The 27198-nt window shown below is 49.0% G+C and overlaps 1 protein-coding gene across 1 annotated transcript in view; it reads left to right on the forward strand.

The window, feature by feature from the left end:
- Nucleotides 1-7436: 7436 nt before the first annotated feature.
- The window catches only part of LOC138245979 (proton channel OTOP2-like), a 154079-nt gene continuing 134317 nt past the window's right edge, over nucleotides 7437-27198 (forward strand). The window contains exon 1 of the mRNA XM_069200100.1: nucleotides 7437-8449. The gene's annotated coding sequence lies outside the window, so the exon portion shown is untranslated. The remainder of the gene's footprint in view (nucleotides 8450-27198) is intronic.

Raw genomic sequence — 27198 nt, forward strand, 5'->3', positions numbered from 1 at the left:
AAAAAATTCTGCCGCACTTGAGATCCCAAAATTCAACCTCTTGTATCAGCAAAGTCCAATATGAATGGAAACGGTCGTAATATATCTAGACTCCTCTGCCAGGACTAACTGATGATATCCAGACCTTTAATCCAGTTTCGAAAACCACTTTGCTTCACTCAACTCTCTAATGAGATCATCAATGGTAGGTGTAATGTGTCATTCTGTTTTTATGGCAGCATTTGGTAGTCTCATGTCGACACAAATCCTGACCTCCCCCAGTTCTTTAGGTTTCTTGGCCAGTACAATCGGGGATACCCATGGTGTGGGGCCATCTTCTTTTTCGATGATCCCCGCTGTCTCTAGTTTGGTTAGTTCTCTCTCAACGAGGGGTCTGAGGTGAAACGGTATACGTCAGCGTCTTAGTGCCACTGGTTGGACTGATCAGTCAATATGCAAGGTGATTTCTTTGTTCTTTAAACACCCTATGCCTTCAAAGATGTGGGCGAACGACTCTATAATGTCACTAAGAGACTCAACGTAGACTCCGAATGTGAATGCCACAATACCTAAGGCTTTGGCTGTGTAACACCCTAGAAGGGTGCGCTGGCCTTCCTCAGCCACATATATGTACGCCTCCGTTTCTTGATACCCATGGGATACGGTGGTGCGGAATCTCCCTTTCATGGTAAGTGGTTGTGCTTGTCCATATGCAAACACCTTGATGTGTGTTGGCGTCAGTGGCGGTAGCGGTTTCAGAGTTTGGTACGTCACCTATGACATGACGTTGATGGATGCCCCGGTGTCCACTATAACCACCACCGGACATCCTTCCACTTGCACCTTGCACTTGGGCAGCCTTTCATGTCTCTGTGTGGCAGTGCTGACTGTGAAGAGTGAATGAACTACTTGTGTCTCGTCTTCATCATCGTCCATGTGACTACCATGAGACTGTACTTCAATTGCAGTATATACTGTGGTTTGGGTCACTACTCCTTTTGCTGATCGGCACACCTTAACGAAGTGATTGAGCTTCCTGCATCCTGCACACTTCTTACCTTTGGCCGGACAACTAGGCATGGGATGAGTCAGCCCTTCGCATCTCCCACATGTTCTCCGTGACTGTGTTGGCCTCTGAGGTCTCAGCTTGAAGGAGGTTAGCATAACTGCCGCAGCCCGTTACGATTTGCTCGGGGTCTGGAGGGCAGCTTCCATGTGGGAAGCTCTAGCCTTTGACAATTCTTTTGTCCTTCTCATTGTCAGGATGTTTGCATGAGAGCCCACTGATTCCTCTAGGATGCGTACTCTTAATTTGGAAGACGCATACCCCTGAATGATTTGGCCTCGGATTTCATAATTCTCGTTGTGGAATGCACATGTAGTCGCGAGTTCTTTTAGCCTCATATAGAACAAGTCAATTGACTCTTCTGTGTGTTGACGAGCTTGCCTAAATACAAACCTCTCATAGTTGACATTGACCATTGGCGCAAAATGTGCTCGCAGTGCTGCAATGAGTTTTAAGTGCGTCTTCACCTCAACTATTGTTTTGGAGATGCAATAGATATCCTTTCCACCTAAGTGCACCAGCATTACCCGTTTTTGTTCATCTTCAGTCTTTGTAGCCTCGAAATAAAACATTAAGTGCTCCACCCAATAATTCCACCGAGAGGCTTGTGCAGGCGGGGCCCCCTCCACTATGAATGGCTCAATGGGGGGCACTGAGTTCATCGTGTGGCCGGTGTGCACCTGGTGGCTGGTAATCTCTCTCTTGTGAGGCCAAAAGTCTTCCTACTTGCCTCACTTACCGTTGGGACGAGGCAGCAGCACAGGGGTATTTCTCTGTTGGCCTATGAGGGGGAACCAGCTGAGCAGGGCTCTTTCCAACTATGCACCAGTGTTTCTGGTCCCAAAAGAGCACTGTGCCTTTAAAACAGGAACGAGGGCGTGGCCAGCCACAACACAGCCGAGAGACATCACAAACTAGGCCTGTGTGCCTTTAAGAAAATCCAAGGGTCGTGGTCAGCCGGCCTGCAGAGGGCTGTCTTCCTCACCGGACACGAGGCACAACAATTATGGGGGCATGGCCTGCCGTGTCTTACCAGCAGAAGTTTTGTGGTCGACGGCGGGGAGGCTCGAGATTAGAGCCAAGGCACTTCTGCAGCTATCGCACGCCTAGGAGCCGGCAGCAGGTGCGGCCGAGGCACGAGCATCGCGCCCTACAGGTGTAACGAGCGGCAGCCTCACCGAATACAGGTGGGTGTTGAACTCCTCGTCGCCAGTGTCATGTCTGCGCACACGATGCTTGCGGTACATTAATAAATACACTATTCAGTCGTTTATGGTGTTGGCGCTAGAACGGATGGTCATGATCTTGTGCTCTCCCGACTTGGTTCCTTTCTGACCACTCCCATCGTCCGCGTCCCGTTTATTACATATACCACGTGACCCTTGGGCCACGCTACAATACACAAAGGGAAGGGGTGCGTCTGCCACACCCCTCTTGACCGTTATTCAATAGTAGTGCCCGCGTTCCCGTTCCATCACGGGCGCAACACTACAAAACACCCCTGTAATGGATACTCATGAGGACACATTTCAGGGCTGCTTTTTCTGTGTTTTTGTGATTACAGGTACTATTCCCAGTGATCCCGACCTAACCCTTTTGCCCCTTGGTTTTTAAACCAGATTTCTGACTTACGTGATAAGAAGGGTCAAGGACACAGTTGAATATGAGTAGGTATCTCATGACCTTGTACAAGGTGTTGAAGTTCCAGTCTTGACCCATGTGACTGACTCTACAAGTTTTGACATAACTTTGACATACTGAATTTACCACGTTCTTCTCAAAAAGTTAGCCCCATGTTAGTAGCTAAGCAATGCCTGTGTCAATTTTTCTGGGAATGTGAGTCAATTTTTGGGAGGCAGGGTTCTATTTCTGATCTCAGATGTGGCAAGCTCCTATTTGACCAGGCTGTGTCCCACTTTCATGTGAATGAATACTTCCTGCTCCAACACACTGTTTCTAAGCGTGGAAGTCAATCATATTTTAAAACTACATGTGCCGTTTTTGGGGTTGTTCCTTTTATTTAAATCTACATTCGCCTCTAACAGTGGCAGTGTCCATATATTTTGTGCGGAGCCCAAGAATAATCCAGCCTTGAGCGCCCTTAAATGTCCCATAAAAGAAGAATATTTAGTGTAGGTTTTGACCATGTGATTTAGATGTGCTGTACACGGATTGAGAGGTCAAATGATGGAGAGAAACATGTTGGTTTCCCTGTAGAGGTAGTTACGTGAATACCACGCACAAGCTTGTTGCTTCTACTGTCATCACATTATAAATATTGCTGCTTTTTGATTGGCTAGGAGGTGCTCTGAATGGGTTCTGACCTGACCAACTATTCTGTGTTAGTTACGACTTGCTTGTGCACTCTTAATACACCATATACCACTCTGGTAATGCTCTGTGAGGCTGGACTTGTACCTGGCATTTCCCTTGGAGGCTGGAGAGGTGGGGGGGGAGGGAGGGTTTGTAGCAGTGAAGCAGTTTTAAAAACACAGTTTTTAGGCAACAATAAAAGTGCAAAGATAACTCTAGTGGTTAATGTACCTGCTGGAGAGAGATTCGATTTTTGCCTAGAGGGAGTTTAACCATCTAAGGAAGCACAGGGGGTTAATATACCTGCTTCAAAGAACGTGTACTATGCAGATCACAGAATGGTATTTTATGTGCAATGCTCAGTGGAATACTGCTTTTGTCAAAGAGATTCTTTTGTTACTGTTCAGTTCATAAGTTACAATCATGATCTAGCACAGTGACCTATCAATCAATTCGGATTTGTACAGAGCGGCTAATCATCCAACAGGGTATCCCTGCGCTTGCAGGTCCCGGAGAAAGCAGTGAAAACAATGAAAAAACAAGGAGAAGGCACACACAAAAAAGGGAGGAAAGCAAGGAGAAAGCAGTGAAAACGAGGGGAAAATTACTAGAAGGCACACAAAAAACTGTGGGAAAGCAAGTAGAAAGTAGTGGGAACGAGGAAAAAGCAAGGAGAAAGCACACAAACAACCAGGGGAAAAGCAAGGAGAAAGTAGTGAAAACGAGGGAAAGGCTAGGAGAAGGTATACGAAATACGGGGGAAAAGCAAGGAGAAAGCAGTGAGAATGAGGGAAAAGCAAGGAGAAGGCACACCAAAAACAGAGGAAAAGGAAGGAGAAAGTAGTGAAATTGAGTGTAAACAAGGAGAAGGCACACTTAAAAGGGGGAAAAGCAAGGAGAAACATGTTGCAAAGAGAAGGCACACAAAAAAAGAAGTGGAAAAGCAAGGAGAGATCCTTGAGACCCAAGGAAAAGCTAGAAGAAGGCACACAAAAACAGGGGAAAAAGCAAGTGGAAAGCAATGAAAACGAGGGAAAAGCAAGGGAAAAGGCACACAAAACAGAACTAAAAGAAAGGAGAAGTCAGTAATAACAGGAGAAAAAAAGGAGAAGGCATTGAAAACGCATGAGAAAAAGCAATAAGAGAGCATTGTGAACGAGGGAAAAGCCAGGAGAGGCACACAAAAAAGGGGGAAAAGCAAGGAGAAAGCAGTGAAAACTAGGGGAAAGCAAAGAGAAGGCACACAAAACAGGGAAAAAGCAAGGAGAAAGCAGTGAAAACAAGGGAAAAGCAAGGTGTGGGGACACAGAAAATGAGGGGACAAGCAATGAGAAAGCAATGAGAACAAGGACAAAGCAAAAAGGAATTAAAAAATGGGGGTAAAAGTAAAGAGAAGACAGGAGCAAGAGCAATGCAGCAGCACAGGGAGAGCTGGGCCTGGGACCTGCTATGAACAGCCATCAAACAGCTGCATGCAAACTTCGTGGTATTGGTTAGAAAGTTATGTTTTTTTTACGGTCTTTGATTATCCTAATTTTGCTAACAAAGGGTTTGTTTGGGTAGAAATGAATAGTTATTAGTAAAGTCAACCCTAACCACTGCATTACAGTCTGAATCCTGAGTTTATGCTTTCCCAGACTAAGCACTCTTACAAAAATGCCTACCAATATGGATGAAGTGAATCCTACAACTTGTGGTCCCCTTTGGCTTATGTAACATTTTATATATACTGATTTACACATCTGATCCATTGACTCTTTATATGTGTGTGATGTAAAGTGCTCCCACACCCTGCGCTGGTAAGAGAGGCACTATCAAACGAATGAGCTACATGTGAGAAACGGACTAGGGAGAGATGAGAGGCACTGATACACAGTGATGGCGAGGAGATTATTAAAGAACCCCAATAAAGACTGTTATATTCTGGTGTACTGTCAGGCCATCATTTACTATGCTTAAAAACGAATAAAATTGCATGTATAATTAAAAATGGGTTGTAGAATGCACAGTTTTTCCCATTTTTCCCCATATTACCTTGGGAGGGAGAACCAATCCCCATTGTAGCGGTCAGGCTCGCTTGCTATGACTCTATGGGACCTGGTCTGACAAAATTTGCCAGGGCTGCTTTGGGTTCCCAGTCTGGCCCTGATGCCAGGCTGGCAGCAGTGGAAGCGCAAAACCCCAATCATGATCATTCTATTAGCTATGGTGAGTAGAAAAATAGATAGAGGGTTTGCCAACAAGGAATGTTAGGTAGCAGTATGAGAGAATTGTTCCTTAGGCAATGTCCTGTCTTCTGTTGGAAGCTTCCTGAAAAATTGAGACCCTTTAGACAATAGTCACTGTTGGTTTCCTAAAATTTCCATCACACTCACCATCTGCTCGGAGCCTTTTACCAGTTTTGAGGTCATTCAAGTGCAATTGCTATGTTGGAACAAAGTAATGAAGTGTAAATTACATTCCCTCCTAAGTGGACACAGTTGTTACTGGCATACAAATTGGAGAGCCCAATATTTGGGGTTTGTGAGTACATGGTTTTGGAATTTCTTGAGCTCCAAGATTGCCCTGGGATGGGAGTTGTGGGTTACAGTTGTTTTTCAGTGCAAGTTAATGGAAGTCACACAGGGTAAATTCCTTCCACAGCAGTTTATCAATACTGGAATATCCCCTTCCCCACTGGCCTTTACTTCACACACATATGGCAGGAATTCAAATGCTGATGTGGTATGTTTGGGATCCTATTATGACATGTCTGCTGGGCCAGTGGACGGAAACAGCGTTTCCGCCCGCTGGCCCAGCGGAAAAGTCACCACAACATTGAAGCCGGCTTGTAATCAAGCCGGCGACAATGTGGAGGTGTGAAGGGTGCAACAGCACCCGTCGCGCATTCCACTGCCTGTAATTCGGGCATTGCACGATGGGGCAAAGTGTATGGGCACTGCAGGGGCCCCCTAATACTATGTATTAGTATGGGTGATGAACATGTCAGGCGTTAAATACTCATGTTACAAGTGAATCCACATATAACGGTAATTCATATGTATGCATCAGAAAATCAATAAAAATGTTTTAAAAAATAGTAGATCTACCGGAAACTATGGCACAGAAGATAGGTATTTATTTTTGTTGCCCAGGGTGTGTACTCACCTTCCCAAGCCCTCTAGATTTTTTTTATAGAAACACCTTTGTAAACGTGTGTGTTCTTGAGCCTTGTAAGATAGTAGCTAGTGACCCCGGGGCTGGTAGGGTGCATGACATATATGTATTCAGTTCCATTCACAATGTGACTAAAAATCAACCAAGAAATTTGAAAGTTCATTGCCTTCCAGTCCCCACTGAAAGGTTCTACTCTTATGCAAAGACACTATGAAGATTATCTATTCACAAAGGCATTTTGAAGGATGTGAAGTACCACTCCTGTAGTATTTTTTTACATACCCTTACATGCCTTTGTTAATTAGACCCAAAAGATCTAAAATTAGAATATTTCTACACAACTACTACAAGTAGGAAGGAGCGTGTTCTTATTGCAGTATTATTATTGGAATGGAGGTTTCCTGGTCGAATCACAAGGTCATGAATGAGTACTTTAAATATAACTCATGTAGTAATAATTTATAATATTTTTTGACAACCCTCTGTCCCCTCTCCCAACAGACACACAGTTGAAAAACTAACCGTAAATTTCATCTACCTGATATTCTGGACAAAAGATCTATAAAAGTTAAATATTTGGCAAATAGCAAGGCAGCCGAAAACTACGAGGCTGCAGGAAAATTATTCCCAAAGCATCTCTCTCGATGACGCTACCTTTCTCCTCCCAGCAGTTATAACGAAATAATTTACAAGCTGGGAAGAAACGTGTGTTGCCTGCCCCACCCTGTGTGATGCCTTGTGCTCCTTCCACCTCTACAAGCTCCAACAGAGGCCTGTTCAGTTTATGCCGCAGGCCAAACACCTACCCGGCTGTGCTAAACAAATGCGCCATCAGACTTTGGTTGGATTCACAGTCTTAATACTGCAGCCAAACTGTGGATGGTATCAGAGCAATGAATAATTTCATTTAGAACCTGTTTGATGAGGAGTAATTAGGTGCAGTTACATAAAATTCCCTTCGCTGTAAACCTGAATGCAGACTGTAATGCACAACATTTGAAGGGATGATTTCAAGTGCTTCAGTCTACGGATCCTCTCATCACAAAACCATCATCTAACCCCAGGGCTGTTGGGTAGTCGTGGAACCCCTAGGGGACCAAGTGCCAGTGGATGATTGCACTTTCAGCGGGTGAACAAGTAGCCTTCAGATGTTATCAACGCATTGGTTGATTCCACTCACCAGGTAATTCCGTAGTCATCAGGGGATCTGAGGGTCATCGGGTGAGCCCAAAGTCGGCTTTGGATTCTGGAGCAATCGGGTAGTTTTGTAATTCCAGAACCATTGTGCACTTACATGCTATTTTAGCCACTGGGCAACATTGAAGGCAGCAAGTGATCCTAACGTCATCGGATAATCCAGGAACCATCATGAGATCATAGTGCCATTGGTTCACCTAGAAGCAGTTTGATGATGCTGGAGCCACTGGTTAGTCCTTGAGCCATCAGTTCATTGAAGCCATTCGCTGACCGTGAAGGCATTTGTCAACCTGGGAGACACAGATTCAAGCTCATGGTGGCCTTATTGATACTACTTAAAAGAGAAAGGAATATTTCTGAGATTTCTACTTGTCGATAACAGTGAGTGTAAGTGCTTTCTCATCGTTGTGATCTTGCACATTCCACAGGCTATTACAAGAATCGAGGTACCTGTGCATACTCTGGGCCTCAACTACTCCTGCTCCAGCCTTTTACTCCAGCTTGCCATTGTTTCATTACTGAAGGGTCACCCATGTACACAAACATAAAATCCCAAAGGGAAGTATTCCAGGAGTGCTCTTGTTGTTATGGTCCATCCATCGCCCATCAAAGGTAGAGTTACCTTGAGACAGCGGCTTGTTAAACCGCAGGGCATCTCGGGAGTATTCTGAGCATGCCAAAGCATCACCAAGAAAACCTAGCAGCCTTCACTGCCGCCTGTTTGTTGCAGGAGTTTCGGTAAGTCATTTTGTCTCAGTGGCCTATTGTGGGTGTAATATTCCAAATGAAGCAGAGCCGGTATAAGCCGAACAGTAGTGCAGACTGGCACATTGACTATTGTTTGTAACTGAGAATACTCTCAATGCACGCAGCTAGGATAAGCCTGCAAAACGACAAGATAAATAACATATGTATTTAAATATACTCACTAACGTGCTATCAATGTGAAAGGATCGTAGTTACAAAATGTGAGCATGAAAGAAGTTTGATAATACACATTTCTGCGTGAAACTAGTGCTTGAGGATATCAACAATACCATGTGCGATGTACGACTTAGTAGCAGTTCTCCTAGCAAACCAGTGTGGTTAGTGGTGTAGCTAGGGGCGCGCAGACGCACACATACACGCAGTACATTATGCTAATACTATGACAAGTACTAAGCGGCAGGTCATTGTTTTTATATTTCATGCAAAGTAGTCGTTATTTTAGAAAGTTTTTGTAAATATCGCTCAGCTATCTTGTATGCAAATGTACCTGTACATCATTTCTGAAAATGACCCATTTGAGAAGAACCTCAGAACCCTCTTTTAAAGTTGTTTTTAATTATTCCCAGGTTTGAATAATGTTACTCACCGGAAGTTTTACAAGTGAAGATCCATTCTTAAAGTCTACAAAATCATATGGATCTAAATGTTAAATCCAAACGTGGAATACGATGTCTTAAATGACGTCATCTGATAATAATCTAGTCACCGTGGGTAATGTTACTGTGCTAATGTGCTTTCAGTTGCATCAACTTGCAAGCACTCGTGCTGCCAGCAGATGATGAGTGCAAGCCCAAAAGAGAATAGACATACTTACATAGTTTGTCACTCTGACCCGACACCCCACTCACCAACCTACAGAAATGCCCACACACAAATACTTTCTATAGCCATATGTGATATTCTATTTCTGGTGTAAACACGTGGAGAGGAATGTTGATCTTCCTTTCACAGTCATTGGTACACTTGGAATAGGTATGAAACTGGTCGCTGTAATACAGTCAAAATACAGCCCGCCTGATAATAACACATGTCTATTAAACACACAGGTTCATTTTAGGGACACAGTCACATGAAAGGAATACATCTGCTGAGAACAACCAGCATCACCAAGGCACAAAGACAGCTTTGAAAAACAAAAAAATCTTAAAGGTGCATACTCCCACATCTCATGAGATTTTTAGGCATTGTCAGGACATAAGCCCATTTTTATACCATAGGTTGTACATAGTTCTATGTGTAAACCCTAGTAATTTCTTAAGGACACCTCCTCGAAATTACCACATAATTAAAAGAAAAAAAACAACAAGCATGCCTAATAACTTCAAGAATTCCATTTTGTTCCACTGGTTATACACATGTCTGTGTATAACTTCCAGGGATCTCTGAAGGGCCCATCCGCAAAATAACTACAGTCACCTTTGAAAAAAACAAACATCTGTCCAACAAACAGCCCCCCTAAAAATAGAGGTGTTAGAAATTGGGTTTTTGGTTGGCAGAGGTATGACCCCTGTCCATGCAGAAACTACAATCCTAGTACGGGTAAATCAGATAAACACCATAAATTATCTTACCCTCTGATAGCTTGGCACAGAACAGTCAGGCTTAACCTAGGAGGCAATGTGTAAAAAATGTGTTCAATACTTAAAATGGTAAAACAGTGAAAACACCACACACATAACACCACATCTGCTTAGAAACATAGAGCTTAAGTTTATGAGTAAAATAAGACTAAAATGACCACAATTCAATAAGTAGTAGTGGAGATATACATTTTTAAAGCTTAAAAGCATAAAGCATCAACCAGGGCTATATATTTGCACTAGACTGGGTGAAATCTAAGATTTCAGGCCAACCGTGATGGGACGTGGTTCAGACACAGTCCCAGGCAAGTTGGGCTAAAGTTTTACCTTCTCAGAATCGAGCCAAGGGTCCCATTCGAGTAAAAGAAGTTCGCCAGAGAAAGGAGAGCATCGCTGGCCCACAGACGCAAAGAATTGGCTGCATGTTTCTGATAGACGGACAGGAGACTCGTGGTCATTAGCAGCGGTGCTTGCTGTGCAAAGAGACGAACATGCAGTGGCTCGTACTGTTTCAGTGTGTGAACGGCGTGGTTCTGGTGCAAGCGTGCATACTCACAGTTGCCAAGAGCCCAAAATCTTGACTTCAAGATCCACAGAACCACTTCCATTGCCCAGGACTGGAATGCACCTCTTGTGGATCAGGAGCTGGTTGTAGATGGGTCCAGGAGCTGTAGAAGGTGAGTTGGAAGTCGTTTGTGTCCCTGAGGCTTCAGAAGAACAGGACACAAGACAGTTTGCCCTTGGAGTCACTTTTGCTCTGGGATGTAGAGATGCAGGTCAAGCTGTTCTCGCTCCCAGGCAATAGGGCAGAAGGAAGGAGGTTAGCTCAGCAAATCAAAAAGTCCAGCAGAGTGCAGCTCCCCAGAATGGCAGTCCTTGTAGCAGCACAGCAATCCCTCCTCCTAGCAGGGTATCCACAAGTCCAGAATTGTACTAAGATGGTGGTGTCAGAGGTCCAGTACTTTTACACAGTTGTGCCTTGTAGGGTAGGAGGCTTGAAATAAAGGTCTTTGAAGTGCACAGCAGTTCCTTTTCCGCCATAGCTTCAGATTCACTGCAGAGGGGTATACAGCCCTTTATGTGCGGCAGGACACTGCCCATTCAGGTGTGTCAGCCCCTCCCTCCTGCTCATGATGGCCCATCCGGATGTTGATGGTTTATCAGCCACACATAAGCTCCCTTTGGGTGTGGCTGTCTACATGGAATGCACAAACCCAGCTGTCACCTCACCCCAGACATATATTTGAGAAAGGCAGTAGGCACCATATTGCTAAAGTAAGAAAATGCAAACTCTCTAAAAGTGGCATTGCAGAACTGCAATTGAAAATCTGACTTCACCATTAGTTGTGATTATAAATTGTGAGTTCAGAGACACCAAACATGATGAGCTTATCTCTTCCGGATTGGGAATTACACTTTTAAAATGTAATACGCTAATCCCAATGTTATACTATGGGAGAGATAGGCATTGCAGTAGCGAAAAATGAATTTGGGAGATTTTCACTGCCAGGGTATGAAAAACCTAAAAGTACATGTCCTGCCTTTTACATACATGGCACCCTGTGCTGTGGGTCACATGGGGCCTACCTTAGGGGTGACATATATTTAAAAAGGGAAGGTTTAGGCCTGGCAAGAGGTTTAACTTGCCAGGTCGACATGGCAGTTTAAAGCTGCACACATAAGCTTTGCAATGGCAGGCCTGAGGCAAGGTTAAGGGGCTACTTATGTGGGTGGCACAATCAGTGCTGCAAGCCCAATAGTAGCATTTATTTTACAGGCCCTGGACACATATAGTACCTTTTACTAGTGACTAATAAGTAAATTAAAGATGCCAATTGATTATGAGCCAATGTTACCAACTTTTAGGGGAGAGAGAGCACAAACACTTAAGCACTGATTAACAGTGGTAAAGTGCACAGAGTCCTAAAGCCAGCAAAAATGAGGTCATAAAATGGAGGAAGGCAGGCAAAACGTTGGGGGGAAGGCTAAGGCCTAAGGCTGCCAGCCCTAACAATAGGTCTGTCTCCAAAATGCATATCTGTTTGAGACACCAGCATCTAAAGCTTCAGATTCCACAGACTACTTACTCTCTAAATATAAGGAGGAGGGACCGGGAGGTTAACTGGTCCAGTGTACAGTCTCCCAATGATTATGTTACAAATAAAGGTACACTGTTCCACGTATTCTATAATGACCTAGGGGACCTGAAATCTCAGGAGCAAGAGCCCTCAAGCATCACAATGGATGATCAGTATCATCATCGGGAAATGCTCCTCGCCAGGCCGGCGCTGCAACGCCTGACGGGCTCCCCGTGAGGGGGGCTCTAAGCCATGCTGTTCTGATAGTGACTGGTGGGTTCAAACTATCTGGAAAAATGCCTAAATTCCGGCACCAGCACATATAGGAGAGAACAGAAAAGATGAGAATCTAAAATTGGTTATTCATCACCACAAATATCATAACTTTAATCAATGTGAGTAGATGAAGACCAAGATTAAAAACAGGAAGGAGAGTAACAGTTTTGAGTATGTAATACTCAATTACTCTCAAACAAGCAATAAATGTGTGAGGTCTACAATTATTGTAGTACCTCTAGAAAAAGGTCAACATGTTTCGCGTCGTGTGGTCCAAAAGGATCCAATGACTCTTCATCAGGACCAACATTTCGTTCTTCTCCAATTCAAGAAAAAGTCTTAGCATTAGAAAACATAAACCGCTCACTTACATTGAAGTAAACTGGCTAGGTCAAAGTCAAGTCGCACATCCCCAAATAGAAAACAGGCTCCTTGGGAGGCGTGTTCCAAGGACTCAGTACAACACTGTGTAAATCTGGATCTGGTCCAAACTTAGGACCTACCCTCCGGAACAGCGTCCCGCAGTCTAAGACAAAGGTCTATCTAACAATCACAGAGGTCTTTCAAAATGACTAGTGCTTCTGAAACCGAATACAGATCTCAAAGATACAGGACAGTACGAAAACCACAAGTATGTCCATGATTCAGTTCTATGTCGGAGCCCTTGCCATTTCAAAGATGCTGGTACTACATAGAATAAAACGTTTCTCCAAACCACAAGGTCATTTAAAAATCACAGATAAATTCATCACAGGTTCATATGTGAATCAAATGCTCTGCCAAAACACAGGTTTCTGTCAAAACTGCAGGCATCGTGGAGAGTCATTTGAGAATTAACAGCATCCCCCAAGGCCAATGCAACGTAAAAAGCAGAAGCACTACTCCAATAAACTAGTCTTCCAAGAACAGCAGCCTTCCCTACTTCTAAGACACAGAGCCATTGGCAAATCACAGACATCTCCAAAAGCAAGGGCCATCTGAGAATCAAGGGCATCTCAAAGATACAGGTCTATCTGAGTGTCACAGGTATATCAAATGTGCATATTCATCTGGAAACCCGATTCCTTTAACAATGAGGTTTTTCAGTTACCAGGGCTGCCTGAAAACCAAAGGCATTTCACACAGATACAGGTCCCTCTGAGAAAAACAGATATCAACAAGACAAGTTCATATTAGAACAATAGACATCTTTAATACACAGCTCCATCTGAGGCTCACAAATGTCACGATGATATCTATGCATCTGAGAACCATCTATTTCCCCAAGTCACAGCTCCCTTCAGGAATCACAAGTAACAAAGCTGCACACCTTTGCACACCATCGTACAATCACGCATATCCATGTGAAAAGCACAGCCAGACTATTTACCACCACGAATGGTGCCAGATGCAGAGTTTGAAAGGGGCGAGGGTACATGAACTAGGAAAATAGGCAGCATATTAATGAGGAGAGTACTGGGCTGCATGTTCACAATGTGTTAATAGGATTCTCACTGATCTTAAACTGGATGTTATCTTTTCCCCTCCAGAAAGACCCGTCCGCCTTACAGATGCATATGACTATATAGAATTCGGAATTCCCAATTAGTCTGTTTCCTAAGCAAGGCAAGCCATTTCTTTTGAACCACAAATCAGCTGTATTTTTGGGTGAATTAGGAATCTGGATGTTGCAGAATGTTTCAAAGTTTGGTGGGACAGGGTAACAGGGCATTTTTATGTTCATTTTTTTAAATGCACTGTAGGGAGGACACTATATCACCTACACTCTCTATCTCCCTTCTATTCCCCTGCCTGGCTATATTATTCATTGCAGAGGATTGTGCTTGTGTTATCAAGGATGCTCATGACATAACAGGCACTCTACCAGTGGAGCTGAGTTCACAGCCCACCCATAGGACTATCTTCTGCAGTGGAAATGATAGCTCTCATGTTTGACATGTAGTTCCGTAGACAGAACAAAGATAGTGATTACTTTCTGCAAAGCAGAAAACACTATTTCTATCAATTGTGGGGCACAGTATCCATTATAAAGAGAGTGCATTTTAAATTGCCCTTTCCTTTTGGTCATTTGTACATAGTGTTTTTATATCTATACCGCTATAGATGTTGTAAAACTAATATTGTTTGCTAAGCAGAGTATAGTTCTACGTTTTGAAGGTTTAGAGATATGATATACAGTCATATGGGGTTCTCCCCTCCCTTGCAGGGTAAGCATTTGTTCAAAATAATTTTTAGTAGAACATTCTGACTTTTTATGGGGGCACTCAAGAATAGTCATGGACAGACATACATGCTAAGAGTACTTGGTGAGTAACAGCATCCTCCACGCTTGTGTAGCATTTTGTACTATGGCCACATTTTACATCCTTGTATTTTGAGTTGCCTGGCTCAATATCTCCCACCTACCTAAGCTTCTCTTGCCTGTTTTTATCAGCAGACATCAGCACTGAGTACACAGCCAGTTTGGAGACTAGTGAAGCAGAGGTTCTGTCAAGAAAAAGTTACTGCGGAAATCCCTTCTTTTGAGGACATAGCCTTCACACACCTAGTAGATATCATCTTCATCATATGACTCCTCACGCTAACATTGACTTGGACTCCTACCATGTGGTGCAGTGGGCCTAACAATTTTTATTTATATCCTATTGCGGTATACTTGAAAAAGGGAGGGATAAGTCTACCCTCATAGACGGTCAACATGTTCTATCCATTAGCTTGCCCTGCTCTGAGGTGCAGTGAGCTTTTGTCAGGCCCAAGATCTAATTTTAAGTCTAAGGGGGTCATTCTGACCTTGGCGGTAAAAGGCCTATACCGCCGGTCAGAACTCCGCCATACTACCGCCGCGGCAGCGGTAAACCGCCACGGTCATTCTGACCACCAACTGTGAATCCGCCAAAAACCCGACATCCAAGGAAGGCCGCCTCATCAGCGGGTCGCGGAAAACTGGAGATGACCAAACCTCCACCGCCACGCCAACACAAACACACCCATGCCATTCTGACCCACCAATCCACGCGGCGGTCTTTCAACCGCGGTATTCCATTGGCGGTACACACCGCCGCGGTCAAAATACACACACAGCTCCAAAACACTGCCACATTGGGCAATTTGAAATACACACACCTGACACACACACCAACAACACTCCCACACATCCATACAACTATAAAACACACACCCACATCACCCACAAACCCCTACGACCGAAGATCAGAGACGAAGGAGAGAGAGACACATCACAGAATAGAGAGCTACATCACACAGAGGCACACTACACCATCACACACACCACATAGAAGCACAAAGCACCACACACCAACACACTCATCACCATATACACCACCCCACACCTCATCCACACCACCCCATGGCACCCCAAAGGCACCCACGCTTTTTGGACCAAGAACTCCGGGTCATGGTGGAGGAAATCATAAGAGTTGAACCCCAGCTCTTCGGCTCACAGGTGCAGCACACCACTATAGCCAGGAAGGCGGAGCTATGGCAGCGGATCGTGGACAGGGTCAATGCGGTGGGACAGCATCCCAGAAATCGAGACGACATCCGCAAACGCTGGAACGACTTAAGGGGAAAGGTGCGCTCGATGGTCTCGCGACACAACATCGCAGTGCAGAAGACTGGCGGGGGACCCCCACCCACTCCACCCGAATTCACAGCATGGGAGCAAGAGGTACTAAATATCCTGCATCCTGATGGCCTCGCTGGAGTACACGGAGGAATGGACTCTGGTAAGTACAATCTCAACTACTTCACCCCCCCCCAGCATGCCAACCCCCACCACCACCCTCACCCCCAACCCCCCATCACACATTCTCCCTGAGAATGTCTCTCCAGCACAACCCACCCAACACCAACCCCTGCATGCCACCACAAACTATGGGCACCCATCACCTAAGCATGACCACTGCACATACCCCCTCCAAAACACCCCCACAACACCTCCCCCAAGGGAATGACAGCACTGGGGGACAAGGGCACCCATAAATGGCACGCAATAGCACACACAGAAACAATAACCATACTCTCTTACCCCATGCAGGACCCGAACGCCAACACACCGGCCAGGAGGGTCCAGAAATGTCCATCCCCCCCCGGAAGAGGTCCCCAGTGATGACAGCAGCTCTGTCGACCTGGAACCTGATGACCAGCCCGGACCATCGGGGACCTCTGGACAGTCGGTTCCCCACACACAGGCCACAGCAGACCCAACCCCCTCTGGGACCAACAGCACAGCTCCCACCCAGCGGGCCCATGCCTCTGTCTCTAGGACAGGTCAATCAGCGGTGTGTCTGCCACTACAGGGCACCCAGGCTAACCCACCACCCCAACAACAACAGGGACCTGGGGGCAGTGGTAGTGGGCACACCGTCCAGGGGACAGAGGCCGGGGGAAACAGGGCAACTCGGAGGGCTGCGGTGCGACAGGAGGGGGAGGAGAGGCCCAGGGAACCCACTCTCCAAGAGGCCCTCACCACCATCATGGCAGCCTACCACCACTCCCAAGAGACGATGGCGACGGTACTGGCCAGGTTCCAGGAGATCCAGGCACAGCAGGAGGAATGCTACATGGGGTTCAGCAATCAACTCACCAACATCTCTACCGCTATGGGGAGCATAGTCCAGGCCCTCAACCGGATAGAAGACACGTTGCGGGACCATGTGGCACCACACAGGGCCCCTGTCACTAGCCAGGAACAGCCTACCACCTCCGCCGGCGCTAGTGGACAGGAGGCCCCACCACAACGACAGGCCACCAGAACCCCACCTCCTGCTGAAGAACAACCACCCCGCAAGAGGAGCCTGAGATCAAAAAAATCGACAGAGTAGGATGTCAAGACCCCCGCCAGCATGAGATACCCCCTGAAGTCATCCCACTGTCCCACATTGCCACCCTGTCCAACCTTGAACTGCCCCTGCTCCATCCTTCCACAGGCATATGGACAATGCACCTGTGAGACTGAGAACTGGACTCTGCCATGGCCATTACTCCACCCCCACCCATCACCGTGTTTATATCATGTACCATTATCTAGCACAAAAAATAAATCACTCAGTGCACTGAAATCAAACAGGAGTCAGGCTGTATTATTTACAAATGTATAACACATTACCGATCAATTATGTTCTGTTAACTTTGTGCTGAACACATACCGAGATCAATAAGCATTAGTCCATGGGCTAACCAAGCAGAAGTCACGCAGTGGGTCATACAGCACTGAAAAGGGAAGGGAAAATCAAACATCAGTTTAAAAGAACTGGGGGGTCATAGACAAAGTTGAGAAGCAGGAGGCTTTCAGGAAAAGTAAAATGGCGTGGGTGATTCTTACCTGTGTGCTACTGAAAATACTGTTGGATAACTCTGTCCCTGTTGTCTGTGTCGTCCTCTGAGTCTTCCTCCTCTTCACTCTCCGCAGGCTCCACAGCTGCTTCAACACCACCATCTGGACCATCCTCCTGCAGGAAAGGCACCTGACGTCGCAATGCCAGATTGTGAAGCATACAGCAGGCCACGATGATCTGGCACACCTTCTTTGGTGAGTACATCAGGGATCCCCCTGTCATATGCAGGCACCTAAACCTGGCCTTCAGGAGGCCAAAGGTCCTTTCTATGATCCTCCTAGTTCGCCCATGGGCCTCATTGTACCGTTCCTCAGCCCTGGTCTGGGGATTCCTCACTGGGGTCAATAGCCAAGGCAGGTTGGGGTAACCAGAGTCACCTATTAGCCACACACGTTGTGTCTGTAGCTGTTCCATCACATAAGGGATGCTGCTATTACGCATCACATACGCGTCATGCACTGACCCAGGGAACATGGCATTCACATGGGAGATGTACTGGTCAGCCAAACAGACCACCTGGACGTTCATAGAATGGTAACTTTTCCTGTTTCTGTACACCTGCTCATCGTCTTTTGGGGGGACTAAGGCTACATGGGTCCCATCAATGGCACCAATGATGTTGGGAATATGTCCAAGGGCATAAAAATCACCCTTCACAGTGGCCAAATCAACCTCCTCAGGGAATATAATGTAACTCCGCATGTGTTTCGTCAGGGCAGACAACACTCTAGACAAAACTTTTGAAAACATAGGCTGAGACATTCCAGATGACATGGCCACTGTTGTCTGGAATGAGCCACTTGCAAGAAAATGGAGGACTGACAGAACCTGCACCAGAGGGGGAATTCCTGTGGGTTGGCGGATGGGGGACATCAGGGCTGGCTCCAGCTGGGCACACAGTTCATGGATAGTGGCACGGTCAAGTCGGTATCGTAGTATGATGTGGCGTTCTTCCATTGTCGACAGGTCCACCAGCGGTCGGTACATGCGAGGATTCATCCTTCTCCTCGCAAGTTCCAGCGGACGGTGCCTAGGAATGACAACATGGAGCACAGAGTCAAGCCAATCACTGGTACGTTCACCACAGCTTGCATAGCACACGGTTATCTATGTTTTGAAAGGCGTGTATGTGTGGCAATGCAAGGCCTAGGCCTGTGTGTCGCAGTAGAAATTATGCCATGTGGGCCCTTGAAATGGCGGCTGCCTGACCTGTGAAGTGGGACAATGGGATGTGAGGTCAATGCACTGGCGGAGCACACCGTGGCGGTAGGCGGTCGAAGACCGCTACACGGAGCCGCATTGGTTAACATTGAAGCCTATGGGTTTCAGGAGCCAATGACGAGGTGCGCCGGCGGTAGCGGTACGCACCGCCGCGGTACGCACCGCCGCGGGCGTGACCGCCATTTTCTATCTGCCTAATCACTCGAGACCTGATCATCCACAGGAGAGGACCTATACTGCAAGTGCTGCTGTGACCTCGGTCTGGAAGTGACAATGGCTGCTGCGACTGGGGAAAGGGCCCCTGCCTTCACGTCTGAAGAGTTGGAGAAGCTCGTGGATGGGGTCCTCCCCCAGTATGTGTTACTCTACAGTCCTCCAGACCAACAGGTAAGTACACCGGGTGCACATGGAATGGGCGATGCCTGTGTGGAGCGGGGTGGATGTAAGTTGGTGGGGTGGGGGGCGAATGAGGAGTGCAACGCACGACAGATGAGAGCATGTGCCATATGGCAAGGTTGGGGAGGGGGGGCCAATCACATCTAACATGCAGTAAGTTGATGAATGTTTCCTTCCCACCCTGTACATGTCACATAGGTCAGCGCCCATCAGAAAGTCGAGATTTGGCGTGCCATCGCCAAGGAAGTCCGGGCCCTTGGGGTCCACGTCAGACGGGGCACCCACTGCCGCAAGAGGTGGGAGGACATCCGCCGCGGAACCAGGAAGACCGCCGAATCACTGCTGGGGATGGCCTCCCAACCTAGGAGGGGTGCCAGTCGTACCCTGACCCCCCTGATGTCCCGGATCCTGGCGGTGGCCTACCCTGATTTGGATGGGCGCTTGAGAGCATCACAGCAGACACAAGGGGGTGAGTATCAGCACATTCTGCTATCTTTCTGCGCAGTGGAGGCGTCTGGGTGGGGGAGGAGGGTTGTGGGTGACATTAGGCCAGGGCGCTTTCTGTAGTGTAGTCCTCTCCCTTAGGCATGGCCCTGTGCTCCCGGCCCCCACCTCTGTAGGGTGACAAGTACAGCTATTGATGGTCCAGCCTCACACATCTGCGCGTTTGTCGTCTCTTGACCTGTTGTCTTAGTCAGAAGTACTGAGTAGTGTACCCCGAATGCGCGGCTTAGTGCATGAGGCTCCTGTGTCTGTCCTCTCCGCCAACGGTGTTGACATTGCATGCACTCAACCTGGTCTTCTTTTTTCTCCCCCCACCCTTCTTCTTCATCTTCTTGTGCATGTGTGCATTAGCATCATCAGGCGGAGGAGATTTGGCATCGGAGCACGAGGGAGCTGCAAGTCACAAGGCCCCGGTGGGCCCAGGAACAGACACCGAGGGCACCAGTGATCCGGAGGGCGAGGGGAGCACCACAACGGGGACCGGTGGTGAGAGCAGCGACACAGACACGTCCTCGGATGGGTGCTCCCTAGCGGTGGCGGAAACATCCGGGACCCCCGCCTCTACAGGTACAGCCGCCACCCAGCGCACCAGCCCCGCCCTCCCTGCAGCCCCTCAGCCTACGCTCCGTGCCCGCTCGCCCAGGAAGGCGGGCGTCTCCTTCGCCCCAGGCACCTCAGCCCCTGCCCCTGTCACCCCTGCTGCCCTCAGTGCGGAGCTCATTGACCTTGTGAGGACGCTCATTGTTGGGCAGACTACCCTTTTGAATGCCATCCAGGGGGTAGAAAGGGAGGTGCATCGGAGCAATGCCTACCTGGAGGGCATTCATTCGGGTCAGGCTGCCCATCAACGATCGTTCACTGCTCTGGCCTCAGCACTGACGGCAGCCATTGTCCCTGTTTCCAGCCTCCCTCTTCTGACTGCCTCCAGCCTGTCTCTGTCTCCTGTTCCTCAGCCTATCCCATCCACACCATTTGACCAGCCTGCACACACCTCAACACCCAAGGGCAGCTCATCCAGACACAAGCACCACAGATCCCACAAACACTCACCCAAGCAACACCCAGATGCAGACATTCCAACAGTCACTGCCACCCCTGTGTCCCCCTCCTCCTCGTCTCCCTCCTCCCTCCCTGTGACGTCTGCACTCACACCTGCATGCACACCAACATCAGCCAGTGCTTCCATCACCACCACACCCTCCTGTACAGTCCGCACGCGTGCAGTCACCACCCCCACTGCCATTTACACGTCCCCTGTGTCCTCTCCCACTGTGTCTGTCACCCCCTCTTCCAAGACACACAAACGCAGGCAGCCACCCACCCAACAGACATCCACCTCACGACAGCCTACAGCACCAGCACCTTCACCCAATGACAGCACACCTGACTCTCCTACAACCACATCCTCTTCCTCCACTCCCATCACCACTTCTCCTACCCTTTACCTTGGCCCTAAAAAACTTTTCCTGGCTAATCTTGACCTCTTTCCCTCCGATGACCTACCCCCTCCATCTGCAAAGAGTCCCAAGAGCACCACAGCCACCACCAGCCCAGCTTCGGGTGTCACTGTTGTGCATGGGTTCTGGAGTCCACCCTTTGCCAGCAGTGACACCTCAATCAGCAGCAAGGACACATCCAGCCCCCCCCCGGCAAGAGGACCAGGAAACACAAGGGCCGCCGTGCGAGGACTGACACGGCTGCCCCCAAGGAGCAGAGTTCGCCCACTTCACCAGCCACATCATCTAGGGGAGGCAAGGGCCCGAGAGCCCCATCTAAGGAGCGTAAGGGCAGCAGGGCGGAGAAGTCAGGCAGCAGGAGCGCGGAGCAGGTGGGCCCCACATGCCACATCCCAGCTGGAAAGGAGGACACCAAAGGGCCCAGGACTCCGTCCCCGAAGGGTCCAGAAGCATCACGGTCGGAGGGCGACTGAGCAGGGAGTCCAGGCCAGGTCTGGCTCCCTTGACCTACTGGATGTGCACCGCTGAACAGGGCCCGCCGTGCAGAAGAGCACCGCTGAACAGGGCCCACCTTGCAGAAGAGCACCGCTGAACAGGGCCCGCCGTGCAGAAGAGCACCGCTGAACAGGGCCCGCCGTGCAGAAGAGCACCGCTGAACAGGGCCCGCCGTGCAGAAGAGGACCGCTGAACAGGGCCCGCCGTGCAGAAGAGCACCGCTGAACAGGGCCCACCGTGCAGAAGAGGACCGCTGAACAGGGCCCGCCGTGCAGAAGAGCACCGCTGAACAGGGCCCGCCGTGCAGAAGAGGACCGCTCCGCTGGGCCCCGCCGTGAAGATAGGCACCGCTGAACAGGGCCCGCCGTGCAGAAGAGCACCGCTGAACAGGGCCCGCCGTGCAGAAGAGCACCGCTGAACAGGGCCCGCCGTGCAGAAGAGGACCGCTCCGCTGGGCCCCGCCGTGAAGATAGGCACCGCTGAACAGGGCCCGCCATGCAGAAGAGCACCGCTGAACAGGGCCCGCCGTGCAGAAGAGGACCGCTCCGCTGGGCCCTGCCGCGAAGATAGGCACCGCTGAACAGGGCCCGCCGTGCAGAAGAGCACCGCTGAACAGGGCCCGCCGTGCAGAAGAGCACTGCTGAACAGGGCCTGCCGCGCAGAAGAGCACCGCTGAACAGGGCCCGCCTTGCAGAAGAGGACCGCTCCGCTGGGCCCCGCCGTCTCAAGCACCGCTCCGCTGGGCACCGCCGTCTCAAGCACCGCTCCGCTGGGCCCTTCCTGTCAGGCACCGCTCCGCTGGGCCCCGCCGTCTCAAGCACCGCTCCGCTGGGCCCTTCCTGTCAAGCACCGCTCCGCTGGGCCCCGCCGTCTCAAGCACCGCTCCGCTGGGCCCTTCCTGTCAAGCACCGCTCCGCTGGGCCCCGCCGTCTCAAGCACCGCTCCGCTGGGCCCCGCCGTCCAAGCACCGCTCCGCTGGGCCCCGCCGTCTCAAGCACCGCTCCGCTGGGCCCTTCCTCTCAAGCACCGCTCCGCTGGGCCCCGCTGTCTCAAGCACCGCTCCGCTGGGCCCTTCCTGTCAAGCACCGCTCCGCTGGGCCCTTCCTGTCAAGCACCGCTCCGCTGGGCCCGCCGTCTCAAGCACCGCTCCGCTGGGCCCTTCCTGTCAAGCACCGCTCCGCTGGGCCCCGGTGTCCAAACACCGCTCCGCAGGGCCCCGCCGTCTCAAGCACCGCTCCGCTGGGCACCGCCGTCTCAAGCACCGCTCCGCTGGGCCCTTCCTCTCAAGCACTGTTTATGGTTCACTGTGCCCACCATGCCTCCTCCTTGAGCAGTGGAGACTGTCATCCACCAGATGGACTGTGGCTTTGCACTCCCCAGGATGGTACAGTGGGCAACCCACCCACTGTAGAGACTTGAGAGACTGTGGCTTTGCACTCCCCAGGATGGTGAAGTGGGCAACCCACCCACTGTAGAGACTTGAGAGACTGTGGCTTTGCACTCCCCAGGATGGTACAGTGGGCAACCCACCCACTGTAGAGACTTGAGAGACTGTGGCTTTGCACTCCCCAGGATGGTGAAGTGGGCAACCCACCCACTGTAGAGACTTGAGAGACTATGGCTTTGCACTCCCCAGGATGGTACAGTGGGCAACCCACCCACTGTAGAGACTTGATAGACTGTGGCTTTGCACTCCCCAGGATGGTGAAGTGGGCAACCCACCCACTGTAGAGACTTGAGAGACTGTGGCTTTGCACTCCCCAGGATACATCAATGGGCATGGTGGCCCCTTCGTGGATCTGGCGTCGTGGACTCATGTGGCTGTGGTGCCTCCCCCTTCCCTTCCCCCTGAGGTGCCTGTAGTTTTTTCATCAGATGCCCCTGCAGTGTTCTCTCCAAAGGACTCAGGTCTCCTGTGTGGGCTTTGCCCTTGTGTCGCTACACTGTAGCCCACGGACTGTTCCATTTAACTTTCATGTACAGGACTAATTGCCTCGGATCTCCATGGCAGTGTATATAGTATCATTTTGTTATGGATATTTTGCATAGTTGACCGCTCCATATCAGAGTCTATTTTTTATATAAAATTTTCGTCCCAATTTATTTCTGTCTCTGCATTCTTAAGGGGGGTTTGGGTGGTGTCACTGTGAATTGTTGCTCTGCATTAGTGTGTACATAGTTTGGGGGGGTGGGGGTCGCATATGTGTGTGCCGTAAGCTTCACTCCTCCCCCCTCCCGTGTGTCGTAGGTGCAGTACTCACCGTTGTCGTCTGCGCCGGAGTTCGTACTCGTGGTAGATGAGAAGGTAGACGAGAGCAGGTAGGATGTTTAATTCGGGTTCCATGCTGTCCTCCTTCCTCGTGGAGTGTGTTTTGGTGCGCGTTTTCCCGTTCGTAGTCTGTTTCCGCCGTGTTTTTATCGGCGGGGCTTCCGCCCCGGAAAAGGTGGCGGATTGGTGAGTTGTGATACTGTGGGCGGTACATTGTCTGCCGCCTGCCTATTGGCGGTGACCGCCACGCTGTTTGTCTGCACTGCCGTGGCGGTCGGAGTGTTAATGTGGCGGACTGTGTTGGCGGTTCCCGCCAGGGTCAGAATTCAATTTTTTCGACCGCCGGCCTGTTGGCGGGTTGGCCGCCGCTTTATCACCGACCGCCAGGGTTAGAATCACCCCCTAAATCTTGACCTGGTGATCCTGTAGGTGCATCCTTTGCTAGACATAAATTGTTAGGATCCCAAAAGTCCCATGAACAGTTTATTCTGTGAGTCCCCAGTTTGTGGTGGATGGAGACCAGTCCGCCACAGAGGAGGTGATCACCAAACAGACTGACCTCTGTTCGGTTCCACAGGCATAGTCCATTCATGGGACTTCACGGATTCTAATGTTTTATGCATTCTTTCTTTACTTTATTAACCTTATGGTACAGATTTTTCATCCTCATTGAGGTTTCTACATTTCTTCAGGTGGGCTTGGACTGAGGAGTTTATGGCCCTCCAACTCGGACTCCCATCAACCGTTTAGTGTTTCACCAAGATACTAAGACCCATCATGGAAGCTCTCCAGAATGAGTCTTAATATGTTGGAAGCTCTCTGGTCCAGAAGAATATGTCTGATAGCATTCCTGAACCATATCCGACTGTTGAATCACTGTCCACAGCATCTAAAGGGGAGCTCCAGATGACAATTTTGCCTTTTGAAGATTTAGACTTCATGATCGGTGAAGATAAGTTGATTCTTTCCCTGGACCACATGTTACATTTGTTGGGCTTTGTGGTGGATTCTTCATTCAAGATATTAAAACTTCCTTGACCAATGTAATGAAAATAAGGAAAAAGTTGAAACTGACTCTTTCTCCAAGGAATGGATCTCTCTCAGATACCTGGTGAGGTTGGTAGGGTCACTGGAATCTTTGTTCAGGCAGTCTTTCCAGGCCCCTTTCTTTACTGGGGACCCCAGAGACTAAAGGCATCACACCTGAGAAAAGGTTTAACCTACTCAGAGATAGTCAATCTAACTTTGGAAGCAAAGACAGAGGTTCAGTGGTGGCTGAATCATATGAAAGCTTGGAAGGAGAGAGAGATTTTTGGCTCTGTTCCAGAACTAGTCATAGAATCGGGTGCAAGTCATCTGAGATGGGGAGCTATATAGGTGAATATTACACAAGGTGGTTAGTGTTCCAAAGATTAATCGGGCCTCCAAATCAACTGTTTTGAGCTCTTGGCAGGATCCTTCCTGATGATGTTTCTTGTTCAGTATTTGGAAAACGGACAATGTATCACTAATATGGTACATCAATCGCTTGGCGGGACAAGATCCAAGGCACTGGCTGAACTGGCAAGAATTGTTGCCAATTTTAACTAAGCCATTACATTTTTGTCCCTGCAGAGTACCTTTCAGGGACACTGACTTCAATAGCAGATTGCAATTCAAGATTCCTCTGGGGCTCTGGAGATTCTTCAGCTGGAGGCCGGACCTGCTGGCAGAAACTATGGATGTCTTCACCCAAGAATGGGGCAGAGTGCAGTATTATGCATTTTCCCTTTCCTCAATGATTATGAAAGTGTCAGCACAGGCCAGAATGCAACAGATGGCCTTAATTCTGATGACTCAGTTTCGGAGAGATTAAGGCCCTCATTATGACATAGGCGGTAAATCCCACTTACTGCCACGCTGACGGCCCCCAACTTACCGTCGCGGCGGTGGATATCCGTTCACCATATTATGACACACACACACCAATGCATCAGTATTCAGCCACATATACAAATCTGCCAGGCTAAAGGTCAGTGATAAACTGGCGGTATCAAAACCCACACCGTAATGGCAACAGAACAATGCCCACCACAATATGACCCATGAATCACCACGGCGGACATTCAACGGCGGTAAACCATTGGCGCTCCGTACTGCCGTGCTCACAATGGGCACACACAAACAAAGTAACACCAAATTGGACAATTCAAACAACACACACCTGACACCCATACACACACCACACCCACACACCTACATTACCCACAACCCTCTACGATTACAAACCATTGCCAGCAGAGAGACACCAAGACCACTGACACAACTAGAGCCACACACTATTCACACCTATACACCACTCACGCTCTCCACATCACACACCCCAACAACACATTACCCATCACACCCTCACCAACACACATCACACAACACCCATGGCACCACAAAGACACCCCTGTTTCACCGAGGAGGAGCTAAGGGTCATGGTGGAGGAAATTGTCAGGGTAGAGCCACAGCTATTTGGAGCACAGGTGCAGCAGATATCTATAGCTAGGAAGATGGAGCTATGGCGGAGAATCGTGGACAGGGTCAACGCTGTGGGACAGCACCCAATCAATCAATCAATCATTGGATTTATAAAGCGCTCTACGTACCCGTGAGGGTTTCAAGGCGCTGGGTGGGGGGGGACTGTTACTGATCGAAGAGCCAGGTCTTGAGGAGTCTTCTGAAGGTGAGTAGGTTTTGGGTCTGTCGTAGGTTGGTGGGGAGGGTGTTCCAAGTTTTGGCGGCGAGGTATGATAAGGATCTGCCGCCGGAGGTCTTTCTTCGGATGCGGGGAACAACGGCGAGGGAGAGTTTGGTGGAGCGGAGCTGACGGGTGTAGAAGCTGCGTCTGTTGTTCAGGTAGGCTGGTCCGGTGTCGTGTAGCGCTTTGTGAGCGTGGGTAAGAAGCTTGAAAGTGATCCTCTTGTCCACGGGGAGCCAGTGGAGGTTTCTCAGGTGGTGGGAGATGGGGCGGGGTATGTTGACGATCAGCCGGGCGGAGGCGTTTTAGATGCGTTGGAGGCGTAGTAGGTCTTTTGCTGGGGTGCCTGTGTAGAGTGCAT

The sequence above is a fragment of the Pleurodeles waltl genome, chromosome 7 (assembly GCF_031143425.1).
Source record: "Pleurodeles waltl isolate 20211129_DDA chromosome 7, aPleWal1.hap1.20221129, whole genome shotgun sequence".
NCBI lineage: Eukaryota > Metazoa > Chordata > Amphibia > Caudata > Salamandridae > Pleurodeles > Pleurodeles waltl.